This window comes from Mirounga leonina, unplaced genomic scaffold (assembly GCF_011800145.1).
Source record: "Mirounga leonina isolate KUSES-001 unplaced genomic scaffold, KU_Mleo_1.0 Mir_104, whole genome shotgun sequence".
NCBI lineage: Eukaryota > Metazoa > Chordata > Mammalia > Carnivora > Phocidae > Mirounga > Mirounga leonina.
The window spans coordinates 22,901,015-22,922,526 of NW_023270231.1; the positions used below are offsets into that span (position 1 = coordinate 22,901,015).

Below are 21,512 nucleotides of genomic sequence, written 5' to 3' on the forward strand. Positions count from 1 at the left end.
AGTCTCTTCTCATCTTTTTCTTTCTTCTTTAGTCAATTTTAACAGATTATGCTTCCTTTGAATACTACTTATTTTATCCCCCTTTTCAGAATTTATTTGGTCACAATTGATTCTTCTGCTTCTGTGGTTATTTTCTTCCTCAACCAATTCTCATTTTGTGTATTTGAATTTTGTCCCTTTTATTCTTCTTAATTAATGTAATGTTTTATTCATTTTATATTATTTTTCTACTGAACCAGCTTTTAGATTATAACTCAGCATTGTCTAAATCATTATTTGTGTTCCAAAATTATAAAACTGTTGCCCAAAGGCAGATGTTATTGGCGGTATAATAATTGGGTGGAATGAGGTCAGTAGGTAGGCTTGGCTTTTGTGTACGCAAGAAGTCCACAGAAAAATAGATAAATGCTTGAGCAGCATTCTGACATAGTTTTGAGCATTTTTTCAAGAATTCTAAAGTCAGTGAGGAAGATATGTACATTTGAATTGAAGGATCACACAGCCTGGACTTCAGTAGTCTTGTTGGAAGAAATAAATATTATAAAAATATTCATCAGCATGTATTATAAATATTTGTAAGGTTGCAGTATATCAAAGTATAATGAAAATGCTGGCTTTAAATATCAAGGGTATTGAGATTTACTTTAGAATCCCCAAATGTATTCTGTATATTCTCAAGGACCAAAAACATGGAAGAAAATCAATCTGGGACCACAGAGAGAACACTGGACAAGTGTACTTTGGCTTCTCATTACGTTCAGTTGAAGGAAAAGACAGAAAACTAGAAAAACAGAAGAAACTGGATACTGACAAGAGGAGATGAAGGAAATAGCAAGGGAAAGGGTCAATAGACAGTAAAAAGGGCAGATGGAGATGAATGGTGTTTGCTGGGACACAGAAAGGAAAAACAGAGACAGAGAAGAGGAGACATATTGGCAATGCTTAGAATAGCAGAACAGGGGGGCGCCTGGGTGGCTCAGTTGGTCCAAGTCTTGGTTTCGGCTCAGGTCATGATCTCCTGGCTGTGGGATTGAGCCCCCTGTCCAGCTCTGTGCTCAGCGCGGAGTCTGCTTCAGATTCTCTCTCCCTCTCCCTCCTGCTTGCTCTCTTGCTCTCTCTCTCTCAAATAAATGAATAAATAAAATCTTCTAAAAAATAGCAGAACAGAGAAATAAATGTTACTAACAGAAGGAAAGAAGAAAGAGACATACCGAGAAGACATATACTAATGAAAGGTACAAATGGAGGGATGTGGGCAAGGGTTGGGGATAGGGGAAGAGAATATGCAAAGTCAGAGGGAAATGAGACAAAAGAGTAGTGGGGTGGGGTTATGACTCAGAGAGTCCTATAGGTTTTGAAGGATTAGGAAATTAAATTTCTCATCAGAGTCTACAGTTCATTATGTAAATGACATTTATCATTAATCTTTGAAAAAATGTGATCTTCTTATCCATTTTTCACAGCTCATTATAGGCTCTAGCAATTTAACTAGTGTCTCTGTCCTGACCGAGAGAGCCCCAGCAGCCTCAGCATCCCTCTGGCAGGAGCACCTCATGTGGCACAGCTCAGGGGAGCAGCTTTCACATTGCACCATTCATGCTGTAGTGTGTGTGAACGGTGCCCCCTGGAGTTGTGCATATTGCCCGCTTCCTTTAGGGATAGACTCATCTCTGGGGACAGCAGAGGTGAGTGGAGTAGGGCTACAGCTCAGTGGCCTGAAGACGTACAGGACTGGCTGAACAGTCTCTACCATCCAGGAGGGTTATGTGAATGAAATCCCTGCTTTTTAAGAAGCAAACTTCAGTTTAAGCTCTGCATTGATGAAATGTCTCTGGCTCACTAACCATGAAGTGTGGGAAATATTATTTCTTCCATTTGCTTGATTCTGCATCTATTCAGCAGTCTCACAGCTAGCTCCTTCTCTTGCTTCTCCACCTCCTTCCACTTCCAGGTCCACAAACTGGAATTAGTGCAGTTAATGAACATCTGAGCATGTTGAAGTTTTGTAGCTAAAGCACAAAGACATAATTCAGAGCCTGCTACCCAGGCTCTGCTCTGCTCTTTTTCACATCTTAAAGGTCTTTGGGTGCAGGGTCATATCACCAGTTCTTCATCAAGTATTCCTAGAAATGTCCATTTTGTGCTTTCCACCAGTAGCAATGTGAAAGACAGCAAGAAGGCCAACATTTAAGGACGCCTACAGAAGATGGGTAGGAGGACAGGAAATTGAAGAGAATATGTTCTTCATTAACTTGGAGCACTAAAGCATACTTACTTCAGTGTGAAAATCTGAAAATATACTATTACAAGGAGAAAATGGGAGCTTCCTTACTGATGAAGCATCTATTATCAAATTTGTATCAATACAAATTTACCTTAAGGCTGAGAATTGAGAACTCTGAAGACCAAATTTTCAAAAACCAGTTCCCACGTCTGTTTTGCTTCTGAAGTTTCTAAGGGTATTTCCTAACCTTATGCCTTGAATCCCTATAAACTTACAAACAACTAATTTTTTGCACATATGTGAAGACTTGGAAAATTCTAACTTAAAACTTCATCTCTGATTGTGCTTAGTTTGCTCACAAGTTTTATGTTGGAAGACTTCACGAGACCAGCACACGGAAGAGATACGAGGTGAAACTAGTAAGAATGGGCTGAGAATATCTGTTGTCATTTATGCAGGAAATTTTATATGGCTGACTTCGTAAACAGTCATACCCAAGGCTATTGCATCTTCTCTGAAGCTTCCTTTATAAGTGGAGCAAACTCCAAAATAATAGAACGAGGAGTAGCTAACATTTACTGAATGGCAACAAGGTAGGGAAAGGTAAATACCACAATGTCCAGTAAGAACAGGCTTTATTGGAAAGACCAGTGGTCAGTGGTGAGGCACATGGTTCTTTCTCATTATCCTGTGGAGAGGGGTGCTGGAGTTAGAGAAGTAATTGGACATTCACTGGGTTTGTGTTTCAAGGGAAGAGACCCTGCCTGACTGCTACTGTGCCTTCTTATAACGGAAGCATGAGAGATACCTTCTCAAGGAAGAAATACACATTTTGGGTTCAGTTGCCAAGCCGTCTGAGATGAGGCACCAGCTGGATAGGTGATGCTAGAAACGCCAGCTGTCCAGAACCTGGAGCCCTTGGGAAGTTTTCTTAATGGTTGTAAAAGATAGCCACTGGGCTCCTCGTGAAGTTGGGTGTGGGAGGAACTCCACCAAATGAAGGAACTCTTAGGACCACTAGTTCTAAGCGACAAGTTGCCAGGCAATTAAGATGACTCTCTGACGTCAAAGTTGAACAATTCTGTTTGCCACCCCATGTGAGTACCTTTTATAAACAAGGCACCGTGCTAAGCACTTAGATGTACGACCCTTAGATGTCGATGTAGATGATGATTTTGTCCATTTTATAGATTTATAGATCTATAAAAATCTCCATTTTGAAGATGTGGAATCTGAGAGGTTAGGTAATTTGCCCAAGGACTCACAGTCATTAAGTGTGGGAGTTTGAACTTAAGTGCATTCTGACTTCTGCATCTACTGTGATGCTTTCTTTCCCCTCAAGTGAAATTCATCTGATGGCAAAGCCTTGAGCACTTTGTTAAAGAAACTTCATAAGAAAAAGATTTTTATTTTTATTTTTTCAATTTCTGTTTCTTGATTTTTAGAACTTGATTTTGATTAAGGGATTTTTTTTTTTTTCTGGGCTCTGCATCTCTCTAGTTAATATTAGAAGAAAATCTATGTCAAGGTGGAGGCACTTTCAGTCAGTCAGTATGATTTTCTTCCCCCCTCCATTGGCTTTAGTGAAAATCATACTGACTTAACTAGAAAGTGCCTCCTCCTTGATGTAGAGTGCATATATATGAAGAGAGGGAGAGAGAAGGAGAGATTAAAAGTTAAAAAAAGGAGAGCTGCAAAGAATTCTTAAATGTCTTAAAATTTTCTAGTTCTGTTTCACGAAGGGAAAAAAGAAATCTGTGTCTCCTTCACAAAATATCAAATATGTTTATTTATAGTTTCTTTCTGATTGATTTAGATTAAGTAATTTAACTTCTCTGAGCCTCAGACTTCTAATCTTTGAAAATGTAAAAGCTGTACATCCTCTCAAGTTTGTCCTGAAGATAGAAGAAAAAACTGTAAAGAGCTTGCATATGTTAGTTCCTTTTCCCCTTTGTTCTATAATTTAGTAGATTTTCTAAAATGTTTTTTCTTCAGAATATAATATTCTTAGGAAAATTAGAATCAATAATAAATGGAAGATTTATATTTTTGTGCACATATGTATTATTAAGCTATGAATTGCTGTTAGCAACTTTTCAAAGAGAGCTTACAGTTTCATGATTTCCTTTTTGGTTATGTTTTGTTTCCCTTCTTTCTAGTTTTAGAATGAAAACACAATTCACGGGTGCCTGGGTGGCTCAGATGGTTAAACGTCTGCCTTTGGCTCAGGTCATGATCTCAGGGTCCTGGGAACGAGTCCCGCATTGGGCTCCCTGCTCCTTGGGAGCCTGCTTCTCGCTCTGCCTCTCTCTCTCTCTCATGAATAAATAAATAAAATCTTTAAAAAAAAAAAGAATGAAAACACAATTCAGGATGGTTCTGTGTCGTACATGCGTTTTGAGGGTATGCTGTCAAGACGCATTAGGGAAGGGTAAAGTTTGGAATGTTAATAGCACGGCTGATAATAATTTTCAGCTGAAGAGAGAGAGAACATGAATGGGTCTTCAGAGATGAGCTCCTAATTTTTGAGCCTTTGTGATTTGATTATTAAAAATTAGATCATCAGCTCAGATCAATCATTTAAAGACTTCTAGAGATTGAAGTGGTATTAGAATTGAAGTCCAACTGCCAGTGACAGAAACATGCTTCACACATCCCACATCCATTTCCAATACATGACTCAGTTTATCTGCAGTCTTGCCTGAGAGATAAATCAGTCCTCATCTGTCTTCTACTGTTTCCTATCCTTTCCTGCCTTTTCACTGGAGCCTTGGTCTGAACTGCAATTTTAGATGTCATTGATGGGACCATTGCTTTAGCTGTCACTTTCACTGCAGTGTCTTTATGCTTATACAACAGGGGTCTAATCGCTTCTCGGCCTTTTGACTAAGATCAAGTGTAGTATCTGTTCTTATCAGTTTAATACAACGGGGGTCTAGCTTCAATACACACATTTGTGTGATTTTAATCTTTCATTTTTTTTTATGTGATGAATTACATTTATTGATTTGCATCTGTTGAATAATCCCTGCATCCCAGGGATAAATCTCATTTGGTCATGGTGTATAATCCTTTTAATGTGTTCTTGAATTTGGTTTGCCAATATATTTTTGAGAATTCCTGCATCTATATCAGGGATATTGGTCTATAGTTTTCCTTTCTTGTGGTATCAATATCTGGTTTTGATAATCAAAGTAGTACTGGCCTCATAGAATAAATTTTGAAGTGTTTCCTTCTCCTTGATATATTGGAAGAGTTTGAGGAGGATTGGTATTCTTTAAGTGTTTGGTAGAATTCTTTAGTGAAGCCATCTGGTCCTGGAATTTTCTGTGTTGGGACTTTTTTAAATTACTCAAATAATGTCTTTACTTGTTATTAGTCTATTCAGCTTTTCTAATTCTTCCTGATTCAGTCTTCGTAGTTCGTTTCTAGAAATGTACCCATTTCTTCTAGGTTGTATAATTTGTTGGCGTGTAATTGTTCATGATGTAGTCTCTTATGATTCCGTGTATTTCTGTAATGTCAGTTGTAATGTCTTCTCTTTCATTTCTAATTTTATTTATTTGAGTCTTTTCTCCCCCCCCCCTTTTTAAGTTAGTCTAGATAAGGCTTGTTAATTTTGTCAATCTTTCTTAAGAACCAGCCCTTAGCTTTATTGATGTTTTCTACTGTTTGGGGTGTTTTGTTTTGTTTTTGTTCTCCATTTATTTCTGCACTGATCCTTATTATTTCCTTTCCTCTGCTAAGTTTGGGCTTACTTTGTTCTTTTTGTCTACTTTCTTGAGGTGTAAAGTTAGGTTGTATATTTGAGATCCTTCTAATTTCTTAGTATATGCATTTATTACTATAAACTTTCCTTTCAGAACTGTTTTTGCAGTATTTGATATGTTGTGTTTTCATTTATTTTGAGACAAGTTATTTTCTTTTTCTTTTGATTTACTCTTGGACTCAATGGCTGTTTAGAAGTGTGTTGTTTAGTTTTCATATATTTGTAGATCTTTTCACTTTCCTCTTATTATTGACATCTAGTTTCATACCATCGTAGTCAGAGAAAACGGTATGACTTCAAAATTCTTAAATTTGCTAAGATTTGTTTTGTGGCCTATCTGATTTATCCTGGAGAATGTTTCATGTCCACTTGAGAAAATGTGTATTCTGCTGCTGTTGGATGGAATGTTCTATGGACGTCTATTAAGTTTATTTGTCCTAAAGTATGATTCATTCCAACATTTTATTGTTGGATTTTTTTTTTTTTTGGTCTGGATTATCCATCTGTTGCTGATAGTGGGGTATTGAGGTCCCCTACAATTATTGTATTGTTGTCTGTTTCACCTCTATGGTTTGTTATTAATTCCTTAATATATTTTGGTGCTTGGGTTTGGGGAGTGTATATGTTTATGATATAGCTTCTTAATGTATTGACCCTTTTATCATTATATAATGATCTTTTTTGTTTCCTGTTACCCTTTTTGGCTTCAAGTATATTTTGACTGATATAAGTATCAGCCTTTGTTCTGTTTCCTTTTGCTTGGGATATCATCTACCATCCTCTCACCCTGAGCCTATGTGTGTCTTTAGAGTTGAAATAAGTCTCTTGCAGTCAGCTTATAGTTGGATCTTGTTTGTTTGTTTGTTTGTTTGTTTGTTTGTTTGTTTTTTAATCCATCCATCCACTCTGTGCCTTTTGATTGCTGAGTTCAATCTACTTACATTTAGGGTGATTATTGATATGGAAAGATTTACTACTGTCATTTTGTCTTTTGCCTTCTGGTTATTTTGTTTCTCCATTGTTTGTTTTTCCTTCTCTGTCTACCTTTGTACATTGGCAGATTTCCATGGTGATTTGCTCAGTATCTCCGCCCCCTCCCCCCCGCTTTTGTTTTGTTTCATGTCTCTGCTATAGAGTTTTGCTTCGTGGTTACCATGAGCTTTACATAAAACATCTCAGATGAAATAGTCCTTTTTCAGGGCACCTGTGTGGCTTAGTCAGTTAGGCAATTGACTCTTGCTCTCAGCTCAAGTCTTGATTTTGAGGTCCTGAGTTCAGGACCTGCATTGGGCTCCATGTTGGGCATGGAGCCTACTTAAAAAAATAGTCCTTTTTTCTGCTGATAGCAATTTATCTTTATTCACATATAAAAGTTACATCTTTTTCTCTTCCCTTTTTATATTTTTGATCTCACAAATTATCGTTTTATGCTGTGATATCATTACCAAGTTATTGTAGCTAAAGTTATTTTTAATGTTCCTTTCCTTTAACCTATATGCAGTAGTTAAGAGTTTTAATATACTATTTTTAAAAAGTTATAATATTCTGTTTATCACCTTAATCAGAGTTTTTCATACTTCTTTTTGTTTCAGCTTGAAGATCTCCTTTCAACATTTCTTGTAAGGCGGGTCTAGAGGTGGTAAACTCCCTCAGCTTTTCTTGTCTGGGAAAAACTTCCTTCTTTATATCTGAAGGATAACTACTGGATAGAATATTTTTGGCTGGCAGTTTTTATCTTCAATATTTTGAATACGTCATTCCACTGTCTCTTGGCCTATAGAGTTTCTGCTGAGAAATCTGGTGATAGCTTAATGGGGGTATATTTGTATGTTATTTTTTTTCTTGATTGTCTCTGAAATTCTTTTTTGAATCATTGACTTTTGATGGTTTTAATAAAGTGTTTCTTGGAGAAGGTCTTTTTGTGTTGAGATAAAAAGATGTTCTATTAGCTTTATGAACTTATATATCAAGTTGCTTCCTCAGGTTTGGGAAGTTCTCAGCTATTATTTCTTCAAATATTCTCTCTGCTCCCTTTTCCCTCTCTTCTCTTTCTGGTATACCCATTATTCTTATGTTGGCTTTTCTAATGGAGTCAGATAGTTATTATAGGGTTCACTTTTTAAAAATTTTAGTTCTCTTTCCTCCTCCACCTGAATCATTTCTGTATTTCTATCCTCAAGCTTGCTAATTCTCTCTTCCATATGATCTGCTCTATTTCCAATTCATTCTAATGCATTCTTCATTTAAGTTCTTCAGTTCTAGAATTTCTGCTTGGTTCTTTTTTAGAATTTCAGTTTCTTTGGTAAAGAAACTGCTTGTTAATTTTATTCCTGAGATCATTGTATTGCCATTCTGAGTTTTCTTATAGCTTCTTTAATTTGTTTATAACGGCTGTTTTAAATTCTTTATCAGTTAGATTTCAGTATTCCATGCATTTTGGGGTTACGTTGCTGGAAAATTGTCATGTTCTTTTTGTGATACCATATGACTGTGATTTTTCATTGTGTTTGATGAGAAGTGCCTCTGTCTCTGCATTTGAAGTGGTGAACACCTTTCTTGTTTAAGCAACGTTGTGTTTGCTTTGATTTCAATAGTTCAACGAGTTGGTAGTTAGGAGCCTTCCTTCTGTTTTCCAGAAGATGGTGCTATAGCACAAGTTTTGGGTTTCTCTTGCCAGCTAAGATTGGGAGTGGTACACACAGGAAAAAAAAAAAAGTTGTGGCAGGGGTCAGGGGGAGGTATACACTTAGTACTTGGGCCTTTGGGTTTGCCCACAGTCTGGTAGGGGGATCCTCAGTTGAGGGTGTCCCAAAAGTGTGTGGATGGTCCTTTTGCTTCCCAGGGAAGACAGCAGAAGATGCTTTCCTTCGGTGCTCTTTGTCTGCCTACTTCCCTTTCCTTTCTCTGCCTCTAGTCACTGAGGTCTCCCTTCAAGACAGCAACTGGTCCCTCCAACTGCAGTGCCTGTGGCTGGGCAGACTCCCACTTGCCACTTCCACCCATTACCTCCTCTGTTAGACAAGTTGTGTTGGCTTACTACTGGACCCTCCACTGTTTTCTTTGCATTTGCAGTGGTTGACAAATGTGTATTAGCTGCTTAATTAGAATGTAAGCTTAGGTATGGCATTAATCAGATCAGGATAGTCTCCCCACTTTCTAGTTGGGTTTTGCACCCACAGAATTTTCTATTTTTTCATATATTCGTTTATTCAATAATTATTTATTGAATGCCTAATATAGGTCAAATACTATGAAAGAATATGTCTCAGACAAAATAATGAGTAAAAATAGTTACTGTCCTTCCCAGTGGAACTTAGAAGCAAGTGTAGGAGAGGGATGTTAATTAAAATCACACATATGTGTTAAATCTTTATAATGGTAAGTGCTACGAAGGAGAATTACATGGTGCTATAAATAATGATAAGTGCCTCAAGAGAGGTACATGGTATTAAGAAGACTTGGAGTTGGGAGGGGAGATCAGGGAAGGAAGGTGGTATGCCAAACAAAGAGGCACGGGATGCGCAAAGTCCCTTTGGTGAAAGGGATTACCAAGCATCTAAAGACCTAAGAGAACAATGCTGTGGCTGAGTCACTGAAGCCACGGGCCGCTGAGGTGGAGAGGTGGTCAGTTTTCAGCTTTATCTTAGAAGCCAAAGAAGGAATTACATGTTTGTTTGTTTTTTGTTTTTTTGTGGTGGAGTGAGGAATACAAGGCTGTGTGTGTGTGTGTGTGTGTGTGTGTGTTATGGCATGATCATAAGTGTGAAGTATTATAGCTAAGTGACCTTGGGCAAGTCACTTAACTTCTCTAAACCTAACTGTCTTTCTCTATAAAATTGGATAATGATAGCACCTTTCTTATTGGGTGCCTCTGAGAAAGTCAATTAAAGGTGCTTTTTACAGGGATGCCTGGGTGGCTCAGTCGGTTAAGCATCTGCCTTCAGCTCAGGTCATGATCCCAGGGTCCTGGGATTGAGTCCCGCATTAGGCTCCTTGCTTAGCGGGAGCCTGCTTCTCCATCTGCCTGCAGCTCCCCCTGCTTGTGTGCATGCTCTCTCTCTCTCTCTCTCTCTCTCTGACAAATAAAATCTTTTAAAAAAGTGCTTATTACAGTATGTGGCACAAAGTAAGCACTAAAATGTTCATTATTATATTAATAAATGTATGATAGTATAATTATAAATGCAACATAATATATGTTATTGATCAATATTATATGCATCATAACAATTTTCACTACTGCTGTTGATGGCTTTGTTATGTAGGGAAAGTGCATAGGATGCTGTTGTATATAACATGCACTATGTTGGTGGCAATAGAAATGGATAAGAGGTAGATGGATCTGCATAGTATCTGGAAGAAAGAGCAACAGAATTTGAGGATGATTAGAGATGAAAAAGTGACACGAGTGATGAGAAGGAAATGTCTTTTCCAGGTTGAGCAACTAATCCAATAATGGTGCCATTCACTGAGACAAGAAATGGTGGGGGAGATCAAGGTGTGGCTGGGAGTAGGGGAAGATTGTGGTTTGGTTTAGACAAGTTGAATTTGAAGTAGTGCTTTTGAGTTCTTCAAGGAGAGATGTCCTGTTGGAAGTGAATTTCACTTCTGTAATTCAGAGAAGTCTGAGCTGAGTCATAGAATGAAGGTGTTGACTGAGTCATGGGCGTAAACAACATTGCTTTGGTAAAGAACATTAAATGAGAGAGGAGGCAAGGCTAGGGTGGAATTTTGAGGATTACCACCATTTAACATCTGAAAAGATGGTACAGTAATGTTTTTTTAAAATTTTAAGTGTATAGAGATGTTATTAAGGGCATATAACAGAGACTTTCTTAAATAACCTACCCAAATAGTGATAGTATCTCCTTCTTTGAGTATCTTTGAGCAGCACTTTCTGCTCACTGCACAAAAAATATAAATGCAGGTGACAAAAAAATTGCAAAGAATTGTTTGTCTATGAAGCATACTTTCAAAGAACTTGCAGTATCTACCTAATGAAAACAAATTAAGTTCCCAACCAGTGTATGAAGCTTTCCAAGTTTGTAGAAAAGATCCATTAGTCAGGAAATGCAGTAATATGGTATACTGCTCAAAATATATGTATATCTATGTACAGACAACACTAATAAATTTCTGTCTCCTAATGAAACATTTGCACATGTCAAGAAATACCAAGATTGGCATCAAAATACCAAGAAATTATAGAGATAGATTGTCGCATAGAAGCAAAACGTAATTGCCCTTTCTGGTTATTCCATAGGCTTATAGGCTTCTAAAGAATGTTACTAGTCTTTCCAATCATTTTAAAGATAAGACTTGTTAATGATGTATTTATTATCATTAGCAATGGCACTGATGTCTCTTCCATCATTTTGTCCAATAAACAAGGCATAGAGATATGTATTTAGGAGATTAATTTCTCCTCATAAGCACTTTTAGAACCAGTACTTCATGTCCTCCATTTTCACTTGAGAAAGTAAAACTTTATCAGCCCTAACAAGTTAACCAGACTGTGTGAAAATGTTCATGGCAAGGACTGCAGTGAAATCAGAGGTCTCAGAGTTGGTTCAAAACCGGCTGCAGGTGTTCTGCACCAGGGAGCCCAGTGGAGAAGGGCAAGGCAGAAAGAGAGTATATGATGGGAGATACCAGTAGGGAAAATAGGAGATGGTACTATGAATGGATGAAAATTGTGAGACACTTGTTTCTGCACGTCCTCATTGTCTCCAAACTATTTGGCTGCTACACTTCTAGAATTTGTGCATTTGTTTATAAATGTGTTGTGTGCTGCTGATTTACCTTTCTTCCCCCAATTTTAGTTCTCACATTCTAAATTCTCTTTTTATTTTTTTTCTTTCATCTTCCACCTCCCTCTTAAAAGGGTACATCTACACCCAACACTAATCATGCCTTATATCTTTAATAAATTGTCACATCCATTTATCATTCTGAACAGCTTCCACTTTCAACGCCAATTCTGTCACTGCAATATAAGATCAGTAATTACTAAGCATCCATCATATCTGAAGTGATATGTCCCTAAATTCTTGGCTGTTCACAATAGTTCACTAACCTGAGTCTTGTCAAGCTAGAACTAATGTTGACTGCTCCCCTTTCTATTTTTCCCCCCTACATAAAGCTATTCAAAGGAAAAAGCCTATCTTTAGCATTGTAATTTTACTAAACCATTTACATGAGCAAATCAATATTGTCACACAGAAGTCTAAGCACAGCTGGCTGACAAATCAACCACCTATTAGCATACTGATATCAAGCAAGGAGAGCTGTGATAAGTGAATTGTACCAAAAAAAGGTCACATCTAATAATTTCACTAGCTTTTCTTGCTGAGCTATAAATAGCATGCATTGCAGCCAGCAGTGATTTTCAGGAGTCTGTCTCTAAAGGCTAAGCATCAAAAAGGAATTTAACATAGTCCTCCTCACAAATTCCCAAATGCCCATGGATCTTTTTCCCATAATGTTCACCTTCTATCCATGGATAAGATATAGGAAGAAGGGACAATAGATGGTGAATTCCATTCGGCAGTCAGGACAACTTCCTTGACAGAACCATATCTGGCTGGGAGAGGTGAGCCTGGCATTGACACCGCCTGTGGGCTGAGGCAGGGCAGTTAACCCCACTCTTAGAACCTGGGGCAGCACCTCTCTGCCACTAGGCTGTGTATCCAGCTCCGAGGAGCTTCAGCTGAGGATGAACTGGATTCGCCCAGACTGAAGGCTTGGCGGGTATGTTCAGCCTATCAGTGTGTTGCAGTAGCAGTGGTCAAGGTGGAGAAGGTGATGGACCTGTGGAAGTGGTGGCAGGAGCAGGCAAAACAGCTGCACAAGTCGTGGCTCCCTAAGTCTACCCACAAAACCCTCTGCTTCATTTGGGAAGAGCTCCCAACATCTCTGTATTCATCCTAATTGTCTTCAGTCATCATGGAGCCCTTGCTCTCACACAGAGTCTTAATCAATGGCACGTTAAGCATACTGATAACAAGCAGGGCGAGTTGATGACAAAGGCATTTATATAAAAGAAAAAGCCATATAAAAATAATTCAAAGCTCCCTTTTCTCTTCTCTCATTCAATTCCTTATTCTACTCTATTAATAAGCCCAATGTAATGAAAGTCTCTGAATTTTGGATGCTAGAACATCCAGAAAACCACTGATACTACACCTGAGGCCAGATGGGACCAGTGAGTAGTATTCCTGTACATTCTTCCACCCCTGGTTAAGTAAGCAGTCACTTTAGCTCTGTATTTTAGAGTATTATGGCCACTAGGTCAGATATGCTCAGGAGTGTGATAAAGTGATAGGCCCAAGGTAGTGGTAATTTGGCTGCAAGATATGAAAAAGAAAAATATAATTGCATTTTGGGATTATATATATATAATATATATATGTATAGATTATATATATATATCTACAGAACACTATACATTTAGGAAAGAATGTACTTAAATAAGTCAAAGCTGAAATTCTCTAGAAGGCTTTTTCCCCTTTTCTTCCCATACTCAGGGATGCATCTAATCCAACCGTGACTCAATGGGGTTTCCAGTCATCAGAAATGGAAATTATTTAGTCAGTGTTCATATGCTGTGTTGCTGAGCAAGCCTCACTGTCAGAAAGCAATTCAATATCGTTCACCTTTAATTGTGGCTATATATTACCGCATGAGTGAGAATGGGAGAAGAGTGCAGTTAATTTGATTGATATAGACAGCCAAAGTGGGCATTTCAGACCCCTGAAATTCCCTTTAGGACTTCAATGATCCTTTCTGGCAGTCTCGGTACATCACAGCAGTGGGATAATTGTCATATTTCCCCTCTATTTTGCGGACAACTACCTTTAATACTGTTTTCTCAGCCTACTTGCATTTAGATTATTGGAGACTTAAATGATGAGGGGTAAAATGGACCATTAAATACCTTAATATGTTCAAGTTTAAATAGATTTAAAAAATAACTAGATTTAATCTGAAGGAAAACAGACTTGCACCAAACAAAGAGAAACAAAAATACAAAAACCCCAAACACAAAAGCAAAGAAAAAAACAACATTACATTGGTTGGTGGAAAAAAAAAATAGGTCAATTTAACATCCACTGGCATCTGTAAGGTGTGATAGAAAGTAAACTTCTAGTCTTTTTATATAGCTGGGACTGCAAAAGATTACTGTGGTTGGCAATGCCTTGAAAAAAAAAAACAGGTTACTATTAATATAAAACTGTATGTTAACTCTATTAGAATTAAAAACAAAACAAAACAATACCCCAGGTAACTATTAGGGAGTTATTGAGGGTGAAAGTATCCCAGAACAATAAACATCCTCCATGTTTTACTGATAGGGAAATTCAAGGAATTAGATGTGCAAATCTGATTTGGGCATGCAAGTAGGCAGCACTGTGGCACCAATCAAGCCCCTCCACCTCTCATTCTTTTTCCCCTCATTACCAGTTCCCTCTCACTGGTCAAGACATTTGAATGGAATAACAACAGAAAGAAAAAAACAAACAAAAAAGGAAATTAAGAAAGGAGAATAGTTCAATTCTAATTCTATGAATCTAAGCATGCCTGTTTGAGAACATCCAAAGATCCTGCAGACCTAGTTCTTCCAATTATGGTCAGTGTAAACCATTCAGGTTAGCAGGTCATGTTGCTTTGCCTCTTCTCCTTAGCTAACCATCATGACCACTGCAAGGACTTGTTTGAGGCTAGGAACTGGGGAGTTCAATTCTACCTGTGAGGCAGCCAACCAGGCAAAGCTGTCATGAGTTTCAAGAGCTATTCCCATGGAAGAAACATAGGAGCCATTTGGTCCAGTGCTCTTCTTGTATTTGAGGAAACTAAGATTTCACAAGGTTAACTGACTTCCCCAAGATCACTTAGAAGATAAGGAATAAAGCAGCAAATTTGGGATAAGAACTCAATATTTCCTCATTCCCAGGATGGTTTTGGAAAACTCCCGTAATTTTTATAGAGATGTAGCAACACTCTAATTGTTGAAATAGATTTTCTTCAAAGGGTATATGGATGGGTACCAACTAAAATTTTGTTAACTTTCTTGAAATAAAATATTTAGGAATTCTTATATGAAAATAAATGCCTAGTCATACCTATGTGGCAATTTTTATATTATCTTTGGGCTCCAGCTATGCTCTCCCCTACCCCAGCATCAGCATCTCTCATTGAAAGCCCCACATTTTATTACAAGGAACAACTTTTCTCTACTCAAGTAGCTTTATTAAAATATGCTTACATATTTATTTTTTTTTTCTGATTGGTATTCTTTAGCTCTACATTGCAAAGATTTTTAATAGAGGATAGTAAAATATTCACATTATAAGATGAAGACTAGTACCAAAACTTAATTAAAATGGCACTCTCTAAAGTGACTGTTATAACTAAAGATAGACAAATAGCTATTTTCATTTATAGCTGCACATATACAACTTGTTTAATGCTTATAAATTGTTTGATTGATTTAGGCTTAAAAGCTGCCAAGATATTCCAAGGAGTACATGGTATGACTTGCAAACAAAAACAGGGAGAAGAAAGGAAAAAAAAAAACAAAACAAAACAGAGGATCAATTATCCAGTGTTTATATACAATTTTAAGGGTCAGTTTCTTGGGTATACAAGCCAAGGGCATCATTTTCCTTTAAAAAAAGTCACACAGCTCCATTTAATGCTCATTTGACAACCACACAGATTAGTGTTTTGGAAGTAGAAGATAAGGTTAAGGAAAAACATTTGCTGTGAATTCACCTAAATTTAAGGCCTGCTCTGTATTTTTGAACAGGGTTCGGAAAATGAGCTTATAGCTAACAACAAAGATAGACGAGAAGAACAAAGATCTTGGCCAAATTTATCCCATAGAATTTCAAAGCTGAGTAAAACTAGTAAACTAGGATCTGAGTGCATTTACTAGACACATCTGGATAAAAAGTGAAATAAATCACTCAAGTTAGTGAAGTTCAAACTGTTAAGTATTTTTGTGTTATCCTCTTAGTCCCTGAGGAGCTTGACTTTTCCCTTGAATTTTGTACTCAGGTATAGAATCACCTACATGTTGTTTTCATTTAGATGGTCTTATAAGGACCTTAAATTTAACATACCAAAATTTACTCTTCTCCTTCTGACCCAACCTGTCCATTCCATTATTTTCTCAGTAAGTGGAAAACTCATCCTTCTGTTAATTCAGACCTTGAAACTATCCTTGACTCTAAATTCACTCACATTGTATGCTCCATCTATCAGACAACTTTGCAGTTTTTACCTTCAAAATATTTTCAAGGTCTTTCACTACTTCCACTGTTTCTACCTGATTCAAAAAAGAAGAAAACAAATTGACATTTGGGATAGGATTGTCTATCTTTGGAAGGGACTTTTGTTAAGGCTTGCAATAATGGTAAAAATAGTAGGAAGCTGAAGAGAGCTGAAATGTTTTCTGTAGACCAGACACAGTGCTAAGCACTGGAGGTAGAGTGGTGCCCTAGACAAATAGGCTGTTTACCTTCATGAAGGTCATATCTAAGATAGTGGACAGATAAATCTATAAACAAATGAGGTAGTTACAGATTATTTTAAGGCCCATGAGTGAAATTAACTAGGTGATAAAATGGGAATAATTGGAGGACTAGGAAAGATCTCAATGAGTGGAGATTTTTATTTTTGTTTTTATTTTGGGCAGAGACCTGCTGATGGAGAATGAGCATGCCTAGAAGAATGTAGGCAGAGGGAACAGTGAGTGTGAGGCCCAGAGGAAGGAAAGGACTTACTACAAGTGGTAACTAAAAGGGTGGTTACAGGGTAATGAGTGAGGGGAGAGGGGGAGCAGGTGAAGTTGTCACTGAAGCCAGACCTTACAGGCTGTCAGGCCAGATAAGGAATTCTGGTTTCATTCCATTGCAAAAGGAAGTCATGGGAAGATTTTAACCAGAGGTGTAACAGAGCCAATTTACCTTTTAAAGAGAACCGATTGTGGTCTGAAGGTGAAGGCTGAATTAAATTGGCATTGCTTTTATTCCTTTAATCCCCTTTTTGAGATTTAAAACTTGACTTTGAAAATGACCTAGTTTTATGTTAAATGCCTGCTGAAAATTCCTTTGATAGGAGTCATCCTTCCCAATCACTGGAATTTCCATTTTCATCTACAGCTCTATTAACTGGCCATAGTTTCAGTGCCTAGAAACTGCAGAAATTCACTGGTAAACCATTTCTGGCCTGATGAGGGCAACATTTAATCAACTCATTCAATGAGATTGGCATAATAAGAATAGAATAGTATTTATGAAATGATACTGATATTTTTAAATTATGATAATATTAAAGGTCAGACTTGAGGTTGGTATTTAATTTTGGGTGTTTGCTTTAATGGAGATATTTGCATGTATTTAACTTGTTTAAAAATCATACACATACATACATAAATACAAACAGTCCCTAGGGAGTTTATAGCAAAAACAAAATAAAACATACACATTCACAAATTTAGAAATTATGTCCTACTAACCATTTATGTTTTTTTATACTTAAGATATTTGCTATCCCAACAATGACAATAATAACATGCATTTCTCTTTAGTCATCTCTTCCTGTTACCATAAAATTTCAAGCAATATGCAAGGAAAATACCCATTTTGATACTGATTCCAACTATAAAATTTATTTTATATTACATACACTTTTTACACTTTAGGCGCTGAGATTATTCTCCTAGATATAGCTCCTAGCTATAATTCAATAGAAATCTATTAAAAACTAAATGAAACTTTACTTCCCTACAATATATTCTCAGTACAGATGAGACCTACACACATTAGTTAAATATGCTAGAGGTCTTTCCCACTTCTGATGGTGCTTGTTTTCCACAACCACTTCTTGTGTCCTTTGTTAGTATCAACCAATGATTTTTGAGATGTTAATTCACAATTGTCTTAAGGGGGTTTTCTTCCAACAGTTATTGAAAATTTCATAGAGGTCTCTTGAAAGCATGAAAGCCATTGACCCTACAGAATGAATTTTTAAGGGAGGAAATTCCAGGAACATAGCCAAGTCATGTGGGGGCTATTTGGGATCTGGAAGGCCTTTCTTTCCTTAAATTACACCCACTGTAAGGACCTTTAAAATGGTCACCTATGCTGCATTAAATTTGTCTCATGAAAAATTACCCTGTAACTGTGTAATGTAGGCACTCAAAAGTTTTTGTCCTTGATGATACTTAAAATGTCATCATAATTTCCTCTTAGGGGTTATTTAACATTATCATAAGGAAAAAGAGATATAATGGTTAATTATAGTAAGATTAATTAGTATTTGCATTCTACTTTTCTCTTGTAATTCCTTTATAAACATAAGCTAATTAATAGATCAGATGCTGATATTTTGTCTTCAAGGAGTTTAATGCTTTAAATTATGATTTATGTTTAGCTCAAGTGCTTCTTCAGCATTTTTGTTTGGTGCAGTATATAGTATAAGAGAATGCAGATATTCTTCTTTCCTCTTCCACTGTAAGCAGGTAGAAGGTGTTTGGACCACTTATTACAGCCATTTGTGCTTGCAAAAGCTCTAGAAACAATGTGAAGAAAGTCACTTTCTTTGGAGAAAATTTTAGTGGGATATAACATGTAAATTTATTCCAGAAATAAAATGTATAGTCCTATAAAACAGGTGAAGGATGATTTGCAAACAAACCACACCATTCCATATCTTGTATTGTGACCAGTTTATGAAAATTTAGAAAAGTGGTCAGAATTCTTTGCAAAGTGAAAGAACTACTTAAATGTCTAGAAAGCCTTGTACTTTCACATTGTAGCTGTATATTTCACCTCCCTAAGTGTCCTTTTCAGCCCCATGATGCGGCAGTGAGTCTGCTGTCCTCAGCTTTACATGTAGGTTGTTCCTTTGCCTAGCCTTTATCCTTCAATGTACTTTTGTGACTAACCATTCGGTGTCATTATCCCATAGTATTTTGGTTTTTGCTTTTCTTAGATTATTGTCTATTTTCTTATTTTTCTTTCTATTTACCTTGGGTATACTTTGTCCCTTTTTTTAGTTTTATAAGTTAGAGACTTAGGTCATTCATTTAGAAACTCTTATTTATTTATTTTTTAAATTTTTTTATTCTTAAATTATCCCCATACATTGCATCATTAGTTTTAGATGTAGTGTTCCATGATTCATTGTTTGTGCATAACACCCAGTGCTCCATGCAGAATGTACCCTCCTCAATACCCATCACCAGGCTAATCCATCCTCCCACCCCCCCTCCCCTCTAGAACCCTCAGTTTGTTTTTCAGAGTCCATCGTCTCTCATGGTTCGTCTACCCCTCCGATTTCCCCCCCTTCATTCTTCCCCTCCTGCTACCTTCTTCTTCTTCTTCTTCTTTTTTTTTTGGAAACTCTTATTTTTTATAAGATGTCTTCAAAGCTACAAATTTCCCTCTAAGCTCTGCCTTGAGATGTTGTATTTTCATTTTATAATGAAATGCAAAATATTTTCTTATTGTTCTTGTGATTTCTTCTTTGAATCATGGTTACTTAGAATTATGCCTTTTAATTTCAAAATATGTGGGGGTTTATAGATACCAGATTTATTCATATAAATATTATTCCACTGTTATTAGAGGTCATACTTGGTGAAATTTCAGTTTTTTAAAAATTTGATGAGTTTTTTTTATGCTCAAACATTTGATCTATATTGGTGAATGCTCTAGGTGCATTACTGAAAATACTTTAAAAGAGTATGCATTCTGCAGTTGTGTGTAATATTATATAAATGTCAAATTATCTCATAGTTGTTGGTAGTATAATTAAAATCTTCTCATTACTATTTTTTTTACTCTTTTTTATAGCTGTATCTGTTAGAGTGTGTTGTAAATATCAACTACAATTATAGCTTTGACTCTATCACCTTTTTATCCTGTAGAGTTTGCTTTGTGTTTGTTGGATCTCTCCTATTAAGTACACATACATTTATTATTTTAATGTTTCCTGAGGAATTGGCCCAATATTCCTCTTTACTTCTGGTTAATCTACCTTGTCTGAAAATGTACATGGTCTGGTATTAGTATTTCTACACCACTTTTTTAATGCTTGCCTTTTTTATGATACATATTTCTATATTTTTGTCTACTCATTTTCTTTCACCTTATTTAATTTTTTTATTTAAAATATATTGTAGATAGCATATAGTTAGATATTTTTAAAAAATCTAGTTTGACATTTTTTGCCTTTTAATTGGAATCTTTCATCCACTTGAATTAAAAAAAGTTTTTTTAATTTTCCAGATCAATTTTTTCTTTCATTATAATATAAAAGGTTTTTAAAAGTTTTATTTCCAGTAAAGTTAACATACAGTGTTATATTAGTTTCAGGTGTACAGTATTGTAATTCAACAATTGCATACATCTGCTTGTGCTCATCACAACAAGAGTACTCCTTAATCCCCATGGTCTATTTTATCCATCCTCACCCCTACTCCTGTTTTCTAAGTTAGAGTCTGTTTCTTGGTTTGTCTCTCTCTCTCTCTCTTTTTCCTTCATTGCTCCTATAAATTTTTTTAAAGGTTTTATTTATTAGATAGAGAAAGACAGCATGAGTCGGGGGAGGGCAGAAGGAGAGGGACAGCAGGAAGCAGACTCCCCTCTGAGCATGGAGCCTGTCTAGTGGCTCCATCCCAGGACCTTGAGATCATGACCTGAGCTGAAATCAGATGCTTAACCGACTGAGCCACGCAGGTACCCCTTTGCTCCTGTAAATTTAATGTAAATATTGCTATGGTGGGATTACTGCTACCAATTTTTCTATTTGTTTCCCATATGTTGCATCTTTTCCTCTCCTTCTGTTCCTCCTTTCCTGCCTTATTTGGGGTTACTGGAATATGTTTTACTATTCCATTTTAGATCACCTATTGGCCTTTTTTGGTCATGCTTTTATATTATTTGATGGTTGTTTAAGGTACATACCCTTAGTATTGTATTACTTCATATAAAATGTAAGAACATTGTAGAGACTCTGAATTTTGGTAACTTCCTGTGAAGAGTTTTGATTTTTGTTAGCTAGCAATTTAATTGTTGGCTGATCACATTGAACTTGTGGAGCTTTGGTTTTCATTTTATTAGGAGAGTCTGTTACATTGTAGCCTTTAGTCTTAAGAAACATTCCTTAGTCCTGAAACTTCTTTACTCCTGAGGTGTGGTCTTTTTGAAGTTTAATGGCCAGCTAACAATTTTTGCCAACTTCCTCAGACTTAGAAGCGTGCAAATTCCAAACTCTCTCCTGCAGTGGTCAGCTTAAGTTTCTGCTTAGGTCTTCAGCCTTCAGCTGTTACTTTTCACTATGCTCTTTAGAGTCTCTTTCATATGAGTACAGTTCATGGGTTGTCCAAGAATTGAAGGGGGTTTGCACATAGATTTTCAGGCTTCCACCCTTTAAGGTGCCTTGCTCCATCCTCTGACACCTAAAGCAATACACCTGAAGGTTTTGCTTGAGTATTAGCTATTCTGAATC

General features: G+C 36.7%; 1 protein-coding gene and 1 non-coding gene across 2 annotated transcripts in view; both read left to right on the forward strand.

Moving 5' to 3' along the window:
• The window catches only part of TMEM232 (transmembrane protein 232), a 244,369-nt gene that overhangs the window by 125,382 nt on the left and 97,475 nt on the right, over nucleotides 1-21,512 (forward strand). The window lies entirely within an intron of this gene.
• LOC118017640 lies at nucleotides 5,091-5,275 on the forward strand. Its single transcript, XR_004681202.1, has one exon. It is a non-coding gene; the product is annotated as a U2 spliceosomal RNA (small nuclear RNA).